The sequence below is a fragment of the Argiope bruennichi genome, chromosome X1 (genome assembly GCF_947563725.1).
Source record: "Argiope bruennichi chromosome X1, qqArgBrue1.1, whole genome shotgun sequence".
Lineage (NCBI taxonomy): Eukaryota > Metazoa > Arthropoda > Arachnida > Araneae > Araneidae > Argiope > Argiope bruennichi.
In genome coordinates this window covers 89,009,270-89,028,323 of record NC_079162.1, presented here as the reverse complement: position 1 = coordinate 89,028,323, position 19,054 = coordinate 89,009,270, and positions in this window count along the sequence as shown.

Here is a 19,054-nt window from a genome sequence, read left to right as displayed (position 1 = left end):
GGGCGAAATGGGCACTAGCATTCCCTTACGCTTACTTAAAAAAAGTCATAATATTCCTAAAATTTTTAATCGCGTAGAATAAAAAGTTAGTAATCTTGGTATTTATCAAATAATAAATAAATAAATAATGAAAAAAATCCTAGTCATTATTTTGTCACCCATTTCATCTTCGTTTACTTTGTATTTCTCATTCACTAAGTTTCACCTTACCTACACTTCAACACAAGAAAAGCAGAGGTAAATGTTCCTTTGCTGTAGAAATTCACTTTTCCTCATTTCTCATAAGTAATCCTCGAAAAATGTTTATTCAAAGTTGAAGCAATATAAAATATAATATTAATCTTAAAGTATATGCATGTATAATAATGAAGCCATCTCGTACAATATAGTTCCTAATATTGTATAACATTGTACTAATATTATAAAATTAAACCTAACTGTTATAAGAGAAAGAGGGGAAATTAAAGTTATTTATCTAATAAATTATAGCTGGATTATTCTTTGAACGTTACGTTTCCATTTGTCATATATATATATATATATATTATAGAAGTTAGTGTCTGCTTTTGAACCTATAATATTTTCAGTTGCTTTACATTTTAGTGAATAAAATTTAAAAAAAAAAAAAAACTTTATATATAATTAATATAGATACCAAGAATAATTATTCTAAATTTAGATGTTTAAAATAGTATGGTGACAAAAAATTATCTACTTAAAAAATTTAATAAAATCAAAATGGGTCATTAGCCACTTGGAGATAAAAAAGTGAACAGAAAAGAAAGAGATATTTGAAATATTATGCCAGCATAAAAATTTAATGTACTTTAAAATGTGACTAAAATCCAAAGGAGTAATTAGCCACGTGGAGAAAAAAAGAGAAGAAAAAAAAAGCCACTTCGAAAATTCATAATTTAGTTGTGAGAAAATATATCATCATTTTATAGAAGCTCGGAATAAATATATATATAAAATATTGTACTTTAAGTCTGAAGTTTCGAAATACAATTACAAACGAAATATATATTGTTATGAGCAATTTTTTTGTCTCAGAAATGAGATGACTCAGAAATGCTTTGAGTTAGACGGTATATAAAATCTGGTATACGGTCCTCACACCAAATTTGCGTGTTTCTATCAAATTTTGTATAAAATCTGTTCAGAGGAAGTTCGTCTGTCCGGCTGTTCGAATACCTACAAAACGAAGAAAGCTAGATAGATAAGATTCGTGCAAAGATTTAACATATATAGTGTAGACACCTGTCAAATGTCAATTGTTTCTTATGGCACTTGTCACGGACAAGCTCGCTGTTCGAAGACAGCCGATTTAAGCCTGAGGGGGAGCGCCTCTTGTTTTTATCGTAGAGCCAACAAGGGCCAAGAGTACGACTTGACTACACACACGTCACAACCCTTTTTACGGCGCGGACTTCATTCACGCATTTAATTCACTCATCCACAGATCGTAATTTAGACCTGAATTAGAGAACGATCACCGCTGATCCAGTACCCCCAGTGGTATTACTCTCGATATGGAGGACTTTGTGACCACGACAGATTTATACGCGCGTCAGCCACCAAGCACGTGGGGAATCTTCGGTCAGTGGGGTTCGAACTCCCAACCTAAGGGACGCGAATCCAACGCTCTACCAACAAGACTATCCCGGCCCGCGCACTGATTTAAATATTCAAATTTAGTACGGGATTTTGTGATTGCAAGTGCAATTTTGTGTCTAATCATTGCTCCAACTGGTTGAGAAAAATGCGTCTAAAGCCCAAATGCGATTTTTGGATAATATTAACGGCGTGCCAGGGATTAATCGCCAAAAAACTCGTAAATAAGGACACGGTAGATTCAGTAAAAATGCTTAATTCTCGCCGAAAGCATATTTCGTAACTTTTATGTAAATATATTTATGTTTCGTAACTTTAAACTATGCAAGGCGTTCTCTGGCATGATAAGTTTATTAGAGAATATACGAGAAAGTTTTGCGGAGATCACTCCCGCTGGTTTATTATAATAAAATAGTAAACATAACTAAAAAAAATCTATGTAAAGCGGCTTCCTAATAAGAAAAGATATATCTAAAGCAGGGTTTCCCAAACTGTGGGATTGCAACAAATTTTGAATTTCACAATTTGCAAAAAATTCCCGTTGGCTTAAAATATTTATCTAGCCATATACAACATATTTTTTTTATAAAGCTATATTTAATAATGATTGTTTTTTTTTTCCCTCACAAAAGTTCCTTTCTGGCTCATATAACCACTTTCGGAAAGAAAGTGCACTTTTCCTATCGAGAAAAATCCATTGCTCTGAGGATGAAGAGGATCGGTTTCCAAAAAATTAAGAGGATCGCAAGGTTTAAAAATTTGTTAAACCTTGAACTAAAATATTTAATCGAGTTCTTTTAAAAGTATATTGTTCTTCAGAAAGAAATTCAGTGGCGTAGCGACCGGGAGGGCAATGAGGATATAGATGATCCGGGCCCCACTAGTTTCCTTTTAAAGTGAAATGTCACCATTTGTATTTACTAAAACATTGACGACGAAGCTGAAGGTATGAAATAATTATACCCTGAACCCTAGCGGTAGTTACTCTTATTACGCCACTGAAGAAGGGACCTAGTAAATTTAGAATATTCAATGCCAAAGCTTTATATACGTAATATCTGCGAAGTTAATACAGCACAAAGTAATCACCTGAAAATTTCTTGAAAATTTTGATAATTTAACATACATTGTAAGCGAAGCTTTCAACATTAGAGTACTTTCATGTATCTTCAGTTCTTTTAATTCGATCTTCTTTTCGTTTTGTTGTTTAATAAGTACCCATGACTTGTCTTTGAATTATTTCAGTGACGTATAAAATAATGAGCAAATATGCTTATTATTAAACTATTTCTTATGCTATTTTCACATAAGTCATAAATATTCTGACCATGTAGTTTAGATAAAGCTAAGCATAGGTATTTCGTAATAGTTAAAGATAATCAATAAGAGAAGTCATTCGTTGCATTTTAATTTATTAAACGAAACCACATATTACTGTGCGAAATGACCACATAAAGAAACAAAAATAGGCAAAATAAAAGAGAAATACGAAGTGAAATGCTCTAACTAGCTCTCGAAGTCTTCTGAAACATTTTTGTACACTTTATATGCTTCCGTAACTGCTAAAACTCCCGACATTAATGAAATATCAAATTGTCCAATTATCATAATTTCATTATAAATGTTGAGATTATCCAAAACTGCTAGTCACTTAACAGTAAAGGATGATTTAAGAATGCTATTGCAGAATCTTGCAGAAAGATCACTATACTTCAAGCAACCAAATTTGACGATAAAATAATTGGGTTTGGTTGAAAACAACCCTACAGTTTGATTTTTTAAAATTAATTTAACTAAAATATAAATGAAGTGGGAGTCAAGTGTTTTTTCAATAACCGATCATGATTTTTCATCATGAACTAAATAAAAACTATTGCCCTAATCTAATTTATATAATCTGAATTTAAAATTCACAAAAATTCTCTTTTACGCCATAAAAAGTTTTATTTTTGGCAATTTCTCGAAAACCATGTGTTGATGCGAATTCTGGGGAAATCCGTTAAAAAAAAATTCCTGCATTGATTTTTTGTTGTTGTTGAAAATAGAGTTATCACAAGTGCGAAGCTCAGTGAGTAGAATCATTTAAATTAATCATAACTCTAGAATAGATAGGTCCTTGCTAATGACGCTAGACAAATATTTCTGTATGAAAGCTCAGATCTCTAATAATACAAGAAAAATATGTTCTATTGTGTAATTACAGATCGATTTGTGAAACAACATTACATGTTTAAAACCTATATTTGTTATTAATATTACAATGAAAAAAAATTTACATTAGAATAACTTAAAAAAAATAGTTTTGTTCAATTGCTTGAAGGTATGTTTTGTTAATGAAATTAGAGGGAAGAAACGTAATTGAGGTTAAGGCTGAAAATGGGCGGGGGAGCTGAAAAGAGGGGGAAAAATCTTACAAAGCAGTAAGAATTACTTGGAACTTTTTCACTGAGTGACAGACTTTTTTTCTTTTCTTTTAATAACGGGATTCAAGAAAACAAATAATTCATTGCTTTAAATTAAATGTATCTTTGCTGCTGAGACTTAGGAAATTTTATATTTTATGATGCATTTTCAGTAAGTTCGTTTCAGAGGGTGAGACTACAAAGATAAGCAAAAGGAAAAATACAAAAATATCTATTCATAGTCCTTCCTTTCAAATTTTATTGATTCTATTTCATACTTTCATGAGAATTTAAAATTTTGCTTATCATGTAGAGCTCCGAACTGTATAAATCTATACTTCCATATTTTTCTAATTTCGTTACATAATTTTTATAGCTAAGGTTTTAGGTTTATTTTTTATGAAATTTTTTTTCTCTTTTTTACGAAAGCATTTAGTTCTACGATAGCCTAATGGCAACTGCTTGATATTTGAGACCGAATGTCGAAGGTTGGTTTCATCAGAAATTCGTCTTGTTTGAAGACTTGAAGCCCTTTAGAGTTGTTTGCTGATTAAAGCTGCTCCCATGCTTGTGTCTATCTGAAAGTTTGAAGAGTTGTATGTCAGTTTTAATGTCGTTCATAGTATCTGATATCTGACCACATTTCAATTAAAACTCTTGTCCTCGAATCGTTTTCGTGGAATTTCAAAACATGGTTTTAATCTAACGCATAAAATTAAGTCGGAGGCAACTAATAAATGCATATACGAGCAAAGACGATTTTCAGCATAGACGCTAGAGGCATTCGCCTCTTCCTTGAGTCTCTAAAGCGGAGACTATGCGTTATGTATTGTCATTCTAAGTTAATGGTGAATTTACGACACTAGATGGAGGAAGGGGCCTCGAAACATTTTAAAATCTGAAACTTCATATTGTCAAAACCCGCTAATGTATATGAGATCGTTTTATTTTAGTACAGTTAGATTAACTTCCAGTTTTGTAGCTACATGAGAGCTATTTGCTTAGTTTAGCATAGTTCGACTAACTTCCTGTTTTAAAGTTACATGAGAGCTATGTGCTGACGGAGTTCTTAATTTTGTACAGTGTTGTAATAACGATGAGGTCATTTGAACCGACACCGCCCCTCAAAATTTCCACACCACACAAGCAGCAGGCTGCTTGTGTACTTTATTATCTTGAGTTAAAAAAAAAAATCTTATTAAAAAGCAGTTTTGAAAAAAAAAATGATGGAGTTAAATAAATTACAAAACGTTTTTAATACAATCCAAATGCTAAAATACAAATTTTGCTAATAAAATAAATAAATGGGGTTGCATTGATCTACAAGAGTGTGAAAACATGAAAAAAATCATAAGAATAATGTTCTTAAATTAAATTATTTTCTATTTGAATAAATTCAAGTACAAGATCTTAAGGGCTTTTATTTTAATGCAAAATGAAAGCGCACAATTAACCTTGGGAAAATTACAAAAAATTTTAGGAAGCCTTAAAAATACCTTAATGTCTTGGAAGGCCTTCAAAAAATTTCGAGGCCCCCTAAGCAGTTGCCTGACTAATAATCCGTCACTGAAATTTATTAGAAACTGATGTATTGAAATAAATGAAAGCATTTCCGTATTCCTAATACAGATATATTTTGATATGGTGACTGAAAATTTTTTAAAATTTCATTTAAAATAAATAAGTTTTTTTTAAAAATTGACCTGCTTTTTAAAAATAGTTCTGCTTGTTAAAAGAGTTATATTAAAAGAACGTAGAAAATATGAAACTGACCTATATTTGAGCATGTTGAATAAGAGTAAACATATTGAATAAAATATGAATTCAACTTCTCTATTTATTTTTTTTTTGAGTTAAAGCAACAGGTTACTAATATTTTAAACATATATTTTATAAAACAATATCTAGTTTAGCTACTTATGAAATCATTTCACATCGTACACGAAGAAGACCAAGTTTCTTTCAGAGAACTATGTCAGGGGCAAAAATCCGAATCTCAAAATAAAAAAGGGAAAGGGGAGGAGGAATTCACTAATTAAACAAATGCAATTTTAATGCAAAAAGTAAATTTGAAGTAAAAAAAACAATAAAAAATTCAATAGATAATTAGGAGTTTAAGTGGTTATGCGAGAGAGGGAGCAAGGATTCGTTTAAAAAGAACTGTTTAACAAGCATATTTCTATATAAAAATACAAATGTAAGATGAAAGAATAATTATAAAAGGATTTTGAAGGATAATTATAGTTTTATATGTGATTTTAAGTTTTCTTGCAGTAATGAAGGATCTATGCAAAACGTAATAGATTTTCGTTTAAACGCCCCCTTTAGAAAAAGTAAGTACTAAAAAGTTTCCTATTTATGACGCACATTTAAATATATAGGTTTGTTTTTGGTTTTCAGCATATCAATTATTATAAGCAACTTTATCACTTTTATAACGGATTCTACTAGATTAATATCAATTTCCAATCGATATTATAAAGATTTGGAGGAACCCAAAATCAAATTACGTCGCATTAGGAGTCCTTGATCAAATTAATTTATTACCATCCATGTTCAAAGATGAGAAAGAGAGCAACGCTTGACTCAGAAAAATTACCATCTTAATGACACAAATCGAAAAAGCGAACTGTAAAAACAACTTTTCCAAGAACTGATTGTATCTGCTTCTTCCCTACGACCTACACAAAACTAATCTGAAAACCCGAATGTACGACAGCTTTTATCACTCATCGTTTTTTCTCTTTGATTTCTCTCTCTCCTTATCTGTTATGGAAGCGTCTTGACCCTCTAATGGTTCAACCTGCAAAGAAGAATCTTCGTAGCAGGAAAATAAAAGCATTTTTCTCTACACCCCCCCCCTCCCCACTCTTACGAGCACTTCCCTCTTTCGACATTGCAACCAAAGTGCAATTACCCCAAGCAGAGCCGGTTTGGGAAGGTCGGTTTTCTTGTATCAAAATAACGTTTTGGGGACTGGGGCCTCTTTGGCCAAGGGCAGAAAATGAAGCAGGAAACTCGCAGCGTTCACCGCATTTCAATTAAGGTAGTTTCGTTTTTGTGCGGCATTTGGAGCTCAGCAGAAATTTTGGTAGAAGTCGCCCAAAAATCATTTCTCTCGTAGTTAGTTGCAACTGGACTCGTTCCTCTTCGTGGAGCAGCAAATCAATGTTTCTTTTTTGGAGACGGAAGAATAACAGATGGTACAGGAAACAGGGGGATAGACTAGAGCTTCGAAATCACGCTAGTGACCATTAAACCATGACTTTTCGGAACCGTGTTTCGGAGGGACAATTTGGGGGCAGAGCTCAACGGTTTTGAGGGATCTTACACGTTTTTGTACAAAGTAACAGCTGCCTAGATGTAAACTTTTTGGTCTTCATCTATCGGTTAATTTGAAGCTAAATTATTATAATAACTTATCAGACCGAAGATTCTGAACATTTATATATTTCCCAGAAATTTTATCTTTGATAGAAAATACTTATTTCTTTTTTACTTTTGTAGCATTTATACAGACAATTCTTAATCAGCACTGTTTATGTTTTACTATTATCACTATTTAACATTTTTGGTCTTCATCCACCGTTTAGTTGGAACTAAATTATTCTGATTATTATTAAACTTATCAGATCAAAGATTCTAAACAATTATATTTTCCAGAAATTTATCTTTGATAGAAAATATTTATTCCTTTTTTACTTTTATAGCATTTATACAGACAATTCTTAATCAGCATTGTTTATATTTTACTATTATCACTATTTAACATTTTGGGTCTTCATACACCGTTTAATTGGAACTAAATTATTCTGATTATTATTAAACTTATCAGACCAAAGATTCTAAACAATTATATTTTCCAGAAATTTTAACTTTGATAGAAAATACTTATTTCTTGTCTACTTTTGTAGCATTTATAAGGCTATTCTTAATCATCGCTTTTGTATTGAATATTAAAATATATTAAATATATATAATATATAATATTTATATATAAAATAATATATAAACTAATTCATGTATTTATTTATACTGAATTCAAACAACAGCGTTACGAAAGAAAAAAACCCAAGCAGTAACATCTGTACAGGAAAACAGGAATATATATATTTTATATATAGGTTTATAATAAATATTTTCAAACAATTCCTTTATATTTTTGAACATCTTTATTCACGATCAATAATTTCAGTCTCCTTCAAGTGTTTAGTTGAATTGAGAAGCTAAAACAGCTAATGAAACGATAATTCTAAGAGATTATTTCAAAGAAATGTTTTTTAATAGAATATATTTATTAACAGTTTAATTTTCTTTATACTACAGTAAGATACGATTCCAAATATTAAAAAACCGTTTTTACGAAAAAAGAAAAGAAAAAAAAAATCATGAGAGATTTTGTTTATTCAGGGAGTTTCTTTGGTTATCGGCCTATTCACATGACATGATTTAAAGAAATTATAAGAGAAAGGAAATTAAGGTGAAATATTTTTAAATGACTCATTTATTTTAAATGACAAACTTAATCAGAATATTATTTTGTTTATTCAGAGAGATTCTTTGGTTTTCTACCTTTTCACATAACATGATTTAAAGAAATTAGAAATGAAAATAAGGAGAAATATTTTTAAACAACTCATTCAAAATGAAAAGCAGACTTAATCAGAATACCAAAAATTTTGAAATAACAATTAGCTGTTAATAACAATAATAACAATTAGCTGTTACAATTGTGGAGGGCGAGAAAAAAGTGCTTTCATCATAACATAATGGATTCAAAGAATACGAAGGAAGGATTTCCCTCTTCATAAATATATTTCGGTGCACAGCTTTTTCATAACTAAGCATTCAGGGTTATAAGCACTTCTAACTACCATAAAAAAATAAGCTTAAATTAAATTTAGTGTTTCATGCATTTTTGAGAGAACGCTTCCTATTTAAAAGTCGCATCTTTGAAGCTGTATTTTATTCATGTGATATTCAACTAAGGAAATTAGAGTGAATGAGTAGGTTAGTAAACAATAGTTGATTCATTAGATTTAATCTTCAAAATCTTTTGATGACGCATTTCCTTATTTTTAGGAAAGTTTTAGTTTATTTTATCGAAAATAATACAGTTTAACCCCTCAATCGTCATGCCCGTGCGTCATATGAATATCAAATTATTGCTTCCCAAACTCATAAATTGAAATTAAATCATTGAAAGAGGTTACTTTAGGTACAAAAATTACACATTATCTACGGAAGCCTCAAGTATTTTATGTATTTTTAACTGAATCAGTAAGACACTTTACGGTAGTTGTCATCACACGAATGATTTAATTTCAGTTTATAAAGGTGTCAAGTGAAATAATCACCTTTCTGAAACGGAGAGTGTCCTCTAGTTAAATAAAAAAAGTAAAACAGTTAAGGGGTTAATAAAAACCGTAAAGTTCCCAATATATGGTTATTAACAACTTATATTATGTAATATATTTTCAAAAATGTTGTGATTCTATCTAGTAAAACATTTCTTGGGTAAAAACAGTGAACTTCTAAGAAAAAGACATTATAGTCTAACATCGGCATAAATTGATATAAGGAGCAAAGAGAATATTTTGCATGAAAAAAAATATGAGCAGCCAAACATGTATGAACAATGAATGATTATGTAAAGTGAGCTGAAATTATTATTTCTTTTGATTTCTAATGATCAAACTATATTTTGAAGCAACTAGTTTAGAAGAATAAAGAGCAGATTATTCTTACCCATCCACATCATTTAATTTACAACAGTGGCGTAAAAATCCGGAGGCAAGAGGCGAATTGATGCTCTGGGGAACCTTAAAACAAAATTTTATCGCGTTTATACAGTTTTCTTAATCCTAGGTATCAAGTATACTCGGTGACTGATGATGACTGAGGGCTAATAGTCCAATTATATACAGGCGCCACGTTGTCACTGTAGACGTGCAATAATTTCTGTTTTCTTTAAACCACTGATGATGACTAAGGGCTAATAGTCCAATTATATACAGGCGTCGTTGTCACTGTAGACGTGCAATAATTTTTGTTTTCTTTAAACTACTGATGATGACTGAGGGCTAATAGTCCAATTATATACAGGCGCCACGTTGTCACTGTAAACGTGCAATAATTTCTGTTTTCTTTAAACCACTGATGATGACTGAGGGCTAATAGTCCAATTATATACAGGCGCCACGTTGTCACTGTGACGTGCAATAATTTCTGTTTGAAATTAATCTTTTAAGATTTATTATTCACTTCGCTTATCAACACATACTTCCATTGGACGCAGCCGATCTAATGCACACATTTCTCATAGATACATCGGCTTCCAGTTTATTAGCATTAATTTAGTTCCAGTTTTCTCCGCATTAATTTAGAAGAAATGCAACATTTCTAGAAATGTTTTCAAAAATAAGACGGAACTACTGAGAAATTCAATGCCGTAAAAACTTTTATTTTATTTCAGATTAGAGATTTAAAAATGCAAAGCATACGACCAATACGACTATCATGTATTCAATTTGGTATTTTATCATTCGTATGCTATTTATAAGTTGATGACTTCAGGATGTGCATTATGCTTTCGATACGGTATTATAGTATCAATTTAGAAGAAATGCAACATTTCTAGGAAATGTTTTCAAAAATGAGACGGAACTACTGAGGAATTCAATGTCGTAATAACTTTTATTTTATTTCAGATTAGATATTTAAAAATGCAAAGCATACGACTAATACGACTTTCATATCTTCAATTTCTAGGTATTTTATTATTTAATCTTTTGAAAAATGGTTACATATATAAATACTAAAATCTGCCCTTGTTTTTTACAAATGAATTGCTTTGATTTTTCTTATGATCTTGAAACATTACTCGGCTGTATAATTACCTTACTTATGCAATGTGTTTTCGACTTTAGAATAATAAACCAACTATATCTCAAAATACTTGCAAAATATCTAGTACTGTGAATAATAAGTTGGAAATTAGTAATGTAATAATAATGCAATTCGCCAATTTATTTCAGCAAATGCCTGCTTTTAAAAATGTACTATTTAAATTTTTGTTATAATTTCTATTCTCAAATATTCTGTAAGTAAACGCATTTTCAAAATGCTCAAATTATCAGGCATTTCTTTATAGTAATTATCACGCAAAATGCTTCCAATTATTAGGCATTTATTCATAGTTATTATCAGGCAAATGCTCGTATTTATCGGACACAAAGTAAAAAAAAAAGGGGGAAAGGTAGAAGGCATGTTGCTTTTTTATTGGTAGTAACGGATTTTCTACTAGACAGAGTAAGCGGCTGCTTAGGGTCACTGGGCAGATGAATGTATATTAACCCTTTACACGCCGATGGTACTTAAAAGAATCGTTTAAATCATGCTGATATCTTTGTAATATTACTATTTTTTTTTTTTTAACCATATTCAAAAGAACACGAAGCTCCGGTAGCAAGCAGTAGATATCAGCTAAAGACAGAAATTAAAAATCTTTTAATTATTAATTAAATTAATTAGGTTATTTTGATTAATTTAATTTTTTTCTGTCCTGGGCTTATTCTTATATAATGATGCAAAAATAAAACTGAAAATTTGATGGTAAAAAAATGCGGTGAAATAAAGTTTAAATAAATATTATTAACCAACTTGCCACCTAAATAAGAGTAAAAAAGTAAATTACAAAGTATTAGGGTCTTTGAATTATAAAGTATTTGAATTATTTAGCACTCTGTCAGTAATATCGGGTTAGATTTCTATCTATTTCATTACATTCATTGAGTTATTAAAATATTTATAAACACTAAACATATTGTTACAAACCTGTAATTTTGCTTCCGAGCGCGAATAGAGAATCATCATTCGAAAGACCGTTTTATAGTCATCCGTATTCGATGCTGCCGGATGTCAAGCCAGTAATATCAGAGCTTGGCGACAAACTTGGCGACTTTGACGACAAAATGCATAATACTCGAAACTTCGGGAATTTTATCGATCCGTCCATTAAGAACCAAGATACGCCTTCCGAGCCCCGCCTCCCGAGAACTATAAGAGGCCGACACTCTCAAGGTGTGGTTATTGATAACTCAAGAAAACCAAGAAATAACCAACAATAGACCCGCTACAATTAACCTGAAATTATCAAGTAACTACAACATAACTCTCCAAGAAATCCACAGGAAATTCCCACAAACAGAAAACAAGCTTATCAGAAATATGATTGCAATCCAACCAGCTAATGAAGAAGAAAGAACCAATATCATTGAAATTTTAACAGAGAAAAATGAAGAATTTATACTATTCGAAAATTACGAAGAAAGGCCAATAAAAGTTATCCTGAAAGGACTCCCCCTAAATGCAGATAAGGAAGAAATCATTAAAGAACTCGAAGAAAGAAACTACAGAATTATCAGAATATCTCAACTTAGAAACTACAAGATGAAAACCCTATACCCAATATTCCTACTCGAAATCAAGAAGTCCAGAAGTGCTCTCAATATCTACAACGAAAAATCCCTCCTACATCTAAAAATCAAAATAGATAGTTACCGAAGAAAATCAACTGCAACAATATACTACAACTGTGCAGGTTTTCATCACTCCGCCAGAAACTGCAGATTAGCACCCAAGTGCATCAAATGCGGCGGTATTCACGCAACCAGGAGCTGCAGCATTACAGAAAGAATTCAGGATCCAGTTTGCGTAAACTGCAAGGAAACAGGACATACAGCGGCATGGAAAGGATGCAGTAAATTCCCCAAGCTAACATCAATTAATGGAAGACCCTCCTACGCAGAAATAACGAGAAAAAATCAGAGAAATCAAGACCCTCAACCCGTTCTCCCACCTCGAAAACCGAATATGGACCCTACTTTTACAGCTAATGAAGAATTCCCCTCTCGCTTAGAAACCCTGCAAATACTAAAAGAACTTAGAGAAGTACTTAAAGAATTCCCCAAATTAATAGAAGCAGCCAAGCTAGCAAAGAAAACTGATAACAAAGAAGAGAAAAAGATGATAATCCTCAACGCTCTGATCGGCTAAGTCCCACCAAAAGTAAAGCCAATCCTCTGCAATAATCCAGCATTCTGATTGGTCACCTACGTACAATAGTTTATTCCTCACCGAACTCAGCAAACCCACTGCATCACCCTCTCCTACTCCCCTGACAGCCTGCTTTCCTATTGGCCAAGACATCTCACCCACTCTCCCTCACCTGAAAGAGCAAATTTCGTTTGAAGAATCAAGGCAGTTCTCCTTCCACCGTACCATCAGGAACCACCACAGTTCATGCCATCATACCTAAAAGTCAAGTGTATTCAGCCAGTTATGTCATTAAGGGGATAGTCCTATTCCAAGGACGGGTGCCCCGATAAGCCTACCATTGAAGTCGAAGGTGCGGTTATTGAAGAGAAGTCGGAGTCGCTGACAAGTAACGAGTCTTCCAGAGAATAGCGAAGCAACGGCGAATTACCAGCGTTATGTGGAGAGAGTACTGAACTGCTGTGTGCCGAATCCTGTTGTCTACTGTGGAGGCAGCGTCGTATACGTTGTGTAGTAGCCAGTTGTGAGAAGTAGTGAGTCGGCAGCTAAAGCGAGAAGTTCAGCCGTTGAAGAGACAGCAGAGCGAAGCTCCTAAGATCACCTCTCCTACTAGATTCTGTCTAGCCGTTTCGGGTGCTGTGGACTATTGTCGTTTGTGTGTGCTACTGTCTGCTATCCTGTGTTCGTCTCTGCTGTAAATATTTGTCGTCTGTGAACTCGTGTCTTCGTATAAATAAATGTCGTCGTTGTTTTCTACTGTCGCCTGCTGATTGTGTGTTGTTCTCTCACACCATATCACTACCATTATCTAAACGAACCCGGCGGTGAGCGGAAAATCCGTAACAATATGCTTAAATATAATTACGCACATATACGAATGCCATTTTGTCATGAAGCACCAAAATAAAAGATTAATCTAAAATAAATCAATATTATGTTAAGTTAAGAATATTTTGAATCATGAACCTGAATTAATCAGGCTATTCAAAGGAAGGCCTAATAATATACATTGCCTAGAGCCGCAAAATGCCTGGATACGCCACTACTCATTGATATTAGAACGAAACAACGTTTATTAATTGAATTTGTGATTGGATATTTTTATAGCTCTTAAAAATAAAATTCGATTATTGACCTCTTGTATATTAAAAAAAATCAATGCATGGGGTCCATCATATCTAAGTTCATTTTGTTCAGATTATCATTGTCATTTAAAGCAGCACTAAAATTACGAACCTTAAGTGAACCTTAAACTATTTCAAATTTCAAAGTATAGGTAAATGTAAAAGATGTATCTTGACTCTACACTCCATTCTTTCCACGAATCAAGATATGCCGAGGAAAGTTTCGGATTGACAAGTTGAGAATATTTTCAAACCACTGTGTTCCTTTTCCAACCTGATTTTACTCAAGTAGTCGTGGCTACATTTTTCTTGTTCTATCAAGTTGGACTTGATATACCACGCCAACTCTTGTTCTAGGCCAAGAGTTGGCTAGGTATACCAAGAACGTTTAACATCAAGAAGTCAAGATTAGCTATAATTAATCCATTACGCTACTTTTCCAGCCAGGTTTTATTCAAGTAGTAGTGGCTACCAGGCCACTTGTTCTAGAATATCTTGTCAAGTTCAAGAGTAATGTACCAAGAAAATTTGGCATTAACTAGTCTAGATTATTATTAATCAACTACGTTCCTTCTCGAACCAGATCTTATTCAAGTAGTGTTGGCTATAATCTCATTTGGTCTAACACATTTAGCCAAATTCAATGGTCAAGGACTCCAGAAAAAGGAAAGTGTGGCATCTTCTATTGGATCAAGAATCCTTGGATCAATTAGAAAATAAGTAAAATAAAAGTCTGATTTAGTTTCAATATATGGAATAAATCGAGAAGGACATTGAAGGGAAACAGGCTCATATCTGTGTTTCGCTTGAAGAAACAAATTCCAGCAGCCAGCCCGACCACAACAAACAATTTGATTTTAAAATGCCTGTCAATGTACTAGACTTTGAATAATGCTTGTTGATGAAACAATTAAGGATAGAACCAATATTTTCGTTGTTCTGCTCACCTATAATTTCCATCTTCCTTATTTATGTCATGCCTTAACCCAGTGATGGACCCTTATGCAACTACTCGGATTTATCAGTTTATGACATCTTGGAGATGTTGATATTTAAAATCGTGTTATTTATCCTAAACAATGACATAAGCGGATTTATAAGCATCTTTATTATACATATTACACGTCATCTTTATTATACTTTTGTTTCCATTCTTTTGACTAGAAAAACATTTGATAAGTGCATCTTAGTCATTTACAACAAAGAATTCTATAAACTATCCTTTACCTGCACTCTCAACTACCTTTTCAGACGCCGATCTGTCAGGATCTGCCGTTGTCATGCCTTCCGACCCTTTACGCCAATTATCCATCCTCCACCACCCTTTTTCCTTACCAATCATCTTACACTAAAGGTGAGAGGAAGTTCGTTTGTCTGGGCAACCATCAGGGGACGTCATAGGGCATTAGTTTGGAGTTCCTAATAAGCAATTTACGAAAGAGTTTAAGAATGCATAAATCTAAGAAGGAGTATATATACATATGTGTGTGTGTGGGCATGTGTGAGTAAGTACTAAAAAGCAATGTAAAGGTAACCAAGTTAATCTCATGATCTCAAGGTTTCACAAAATATCGGCATTTATAAATGGTATGATATTAATTTTATTGATTCCTCTAAGAAACAATTATTAAATATTGTAAAAGGAATAATAACTATATATATATATATATATATATATATATATATATATATATATCAGAGTATGGAATATAAAAAAAATAACTAAAAAAATCAATTTAATACTAAACGAAATTAGATGTTCAAAAATTAAAATATTTTATTAAAATTTTTCTCTTAACACTTTTTATACTTAGCTAAATGTGGCAAATAAACTGCTCAAGTAATTAATTTTAAAATTCAAAATTGCTTTAAAAAAAGGTAAAAAAGTGAATCGTATGAACAGTAATACACCGAGCACTAAAAGATTCAAAGCACGTGAAACTACTCTTTGAGCTTATTTTTGTATTGTGATGTCAATCAATAATTTACTAGTTTCCACTGCAATGTGATCAAAGATTTATTGGTATCATGTAGAGGGGTAAGAACAACAGAGAATCAATAAATCATGCAGTCATTTTTCCTTCAAAAAGTTTGTATTTTCTTTCCTCTGTGGTATTTTCTCCTGAAAACAAGTAGTTACCGTTGATATTTGAATAAAGCTTAGAATATTTTATTGATTTCATCGAATATTATTTTATTATACTTCATTTCACAGAATAGAAATTATTTCGATTCCAAATCTGATATCACTTCAGCAATTTTTAAAGTTATTCAGTTAGTCACACTCACGTCATCTACAGAAGGAATATTGAGTACTTATGGAGAAGAAAATAAAGAAACAAAAGATCACACTCTTTTAGTGAAAAATAAGCATCATTACGTTTTAGCGGTTGTCTGCTGTTCCTATTCGAGCCAGTGGCGTCGGAACGAGAGCGGGCGGGGGAGCAGAAAAGAGAATTCGTCCTCTCAATCTAGTCTGGAAAGACGCTTGGAATATAAAATATGTGGTTATGTTAAATATTTTTTTATTTTCATTTCAAAGAACGGAAATTATATCAAATAAACATCTTATCTAACTTTAGCAATTTTGAAAGTTACTGTTTGGTCTTTTCGGATCGCTAATAGAATGAAAATTGGGTATTTAGGGAGGAAAATATGAAAGAATGAAGAGGCTAGGGAACATGTGCATTTTAGTGAAAACCAAGTATTATTAGGTTTCAGTGGTTGTATGTCGTTCTTATTTAATTCAGTGACTTTAGGTTGGCGGAAGTTGATTAGGTTGGAGGTTGGCAAAGTTCCCATTTCAGAGAATCTCGGGTTCAAGACCTGGTACAACTAAAGACTCCTTCAGCATTTACACTTGGTGCGAGTTCAGTAAAACGTAAGTGATCACATGGCCTCATATTACGATACCCTGGTATTTTCGTATTTTAAAACACAACCCTTATTCATTCAGTGACAGAGACGGAATTTCTATACATCATCTATTATCTACGCTTTCTTTATTAAAATAATATTAAATATGTAGATTATAGTTATTTACAGCAAAGAAGTTCTAAAAAATTTTCTAGCTTTCTCAGCTTCTCTCTTCACTGTTAACCTCCTTCCCGGATAAACCATGGTCATTCACTCCGACCCTTTAAATCCCTTCGCTGTCCATTCTTATACACCCCTTTTACTTTACCTTGGCAAGGGGAGGGGGTTGTAACAGAAAACTTGTTTATCTGTCAGGCAGTTGGGGAACATCAAAATGCTGCTGTGTTGAGGAAGTTCGGCATTTGCTTGCTTTTTGTTGTTTGGAAACTCAAAATACGTACAAAGCAACCCGAACACCTGGGCTGGGTCAATTATTAAAAAGAACTACCGTATACTATCAGATTTCCACAATAATCTTTAACTAAAATAGTGGAATATTGAAAATATTTTAGAAGGTAGATCTAAACACGTTTTCATGTTATATATTTCCTCCACCCAATTTTATTTCCCGTTAGATATTAGTTTAAAAATAACTAGTGTGAGCTTAACAAAATTTGAATTAATGGCGTAACACTGTGGGCCAAAAGGGGGGGGGGTATAGATGGTTTAAGTTCCAGTTTTGAGGTGGTGGGAGACACGGTTTTGGGATTTCTAGGCCCCAAATTCAAATTTATCGAAATGTAAGAAAAATTCACTCTTACTTTGTCATTCCGGGATCTTCTAAATGAGATAGAATCGAGCTATTCCAAGGTGAATTAGATCACATAAACATCGAAATCATTAATCCAAGTATTCTCAATTTTATCATCACTTTTATTTGCAGGACGAGGACACAGACACAGATAATTATGTAAAAATATTTACATATTTCATTTTACGTGCACTAATTCTTTATAAAAAACACAACCATCTTTGGTTCCATCGTACACACTTCATCAACCAACTCAAACCTTAACTTACCTCTGTTACTCTGTGGGATCATGGGAAATTTTTTCCTAGGATATAGCAATATACTTGAAAAGTTACCTTCTGCAACTCCTAATGATTTTAATGCTCTGAGCTGCCCTTTTAAAGTATCGTACAGTTTAACTAGAGAATACTTTTGACCTTGAGGATTCGCGTTATTTATGACAACCGAAAGTAGCTCTCTAATGTAAACTTTGATCAGCAAATCATCTCTTCCGAAGCGCTGTTTTAAACATTTGACAGCTTCCTCATAATTTTTTATTGTTGGCGGGAAAGATTCTACTAATTGCCTAGCTGGCGAACCCTTTTGTGTTGATTGCAGCAAATACTGAAATTTGTCATCATCTACAATATCTACATCTTCATGAATCTTTTTAAACTGCCCCCACCATTGGAGCCATTCTTTAATTTCCACTAAATTGTTTTAATTCTAGTTCTGGAAGTCGAAATTTACGGTTAGTATTATCGACGGATTCTTTCATCACAGTAACATCTTGTTTAGGTTTTTCTAAAGCATTTAATCTTCACTGTAGTTTCGTTTTCGTTTTCGTTTCTAAAAATCTATCTTCATAAGTAGTAACAGCAAAATAGCTAACATCTTTGATCTAAATCATTTAATTCTTTATATTTTTGTTCTAACAGAACTATCTGTGCCGCCAAGGTATCTGTGTCCTCTACTTTGTTTTCTAAAATTTCACAAGCTTTATTTAATGATCTCTTAAAATAACTCCTCGTAAGAGTTCTTAACTTTTTAATGTTTTCGACATGCATTTCTAATAATTCCTCAATTCTAATTCTAAATGCCTCGAATTCTATATCTCTTTACGTTAATTCTATATACGTAAATTCCGGCAGGGATGCCAGATTTTGGAATTTCTAGGCACCAAATTCAAATTTATCGAAATATAAGAAAAA